This window comes from Protopterus annectens, chromosome 7.part0 (assembly GCF_019279795.1).
Source record: "Protopterus annectens isolate FY-2018-M chromosome 7.part0, PAN1.0, whole genome shotgun sequence".
Classification (NCBI taxonomy): domain Eukaryota; kingdom Metazoa; phylum Chordata; order Ceratodontiformes; family Protopteridae; genus Protopterus; species Protopterus annectens.
In genome coordinates, this window is record NC_056739.1 from 545,500,992 (window position 1) to 545,501,958 (window position 967).

Here is a 967-nt window from a genome sequence, read left to right on the forward strand (position 1 = left end):
GTGAGGGTGTCTTGAGAACACATAGCTGATGCTTCTGTATAGTATGAAGTCAGCTTCCACCTCAAGGAAATCTCCAATATACTGAGAAGGGAAGGGACACACAGTAGAAAGACCCAGATTAAGACCTCAGTAACTAAGGGAGTAGCAAGAGGGGAGCTGTCCAACTTGAACCCAGTTTAAGACTTCCATGGCCCTGTTACCGAGGGCCTGTGCATTGTTGCTGTCTTGCTGACCCATGCACATGGACTGCTGAATCTGAGACTGCTCAGCATCACAGCAACTTGCACTGCAATTCAGAAAATGACTAGAGTTCATGTGGTGGACAATAGTGCACTGGCAACCACTCACTACCATTGACCTCCAAGATGCATTCATTTGCATAACAAAACTGGAGTGGGCAAAGTTGGAGACAAAATACCGTTGGCAATCAGGAGGGAAAAAAAAAGCTTTTCTTGTAGTTCACAAAATGCCAGGTCCTACAATGTTGCCCTGGTTTGACTCTAACAATGTGGTTCTCATTGAAGACAATGGAAATCAAACAGGGACAAGAATTAGAGTGCCTTTGCCTTCCAGACTCTAAAAGCCAGAAAGGGAGTTTTCCAAAGTGCTGGCTATTGCTCAGAAGTTTGTATGATGACTGAAAGTACAGAGGCACTCACTGGGCATAGGCTTATAAAGATATATTGCTAGATGCTACCTTTTTGTAAAACACCTTGTGTAGTACTGGAACACAGATTGAGACAACTGACTTTGATTTCACTGTTTCATTGTCTGTTTCACTTTGAACCAATTTAGATGTAAACATGTTTCCTAAATGATGGAAATATTAAAACAGAGTTCTCTATTTTTTTTACAAAAAAAGCCCCTTAGATTTGACCCAGTAGTCAGGGACTTGGGGAAACACAACTAACCTTTGACCATTGCATGTCTACAGTAGTAAGGAAATCATTCTATGTTGCGCAACTTA

The 967-nt window shown here is 41.8% G+C and overlaps 1 pseudogene; it reads left to right on the forward strand.

Moving 5' to 3' along the window:
- Window positions 1-300: 300 nt before the first annotated feature.
- Window positions 301-634, forward strand: LOC122805829 (annotated as a pseudogene).
- Window positions 635-967: the final 333 nt, after the last annotated feature.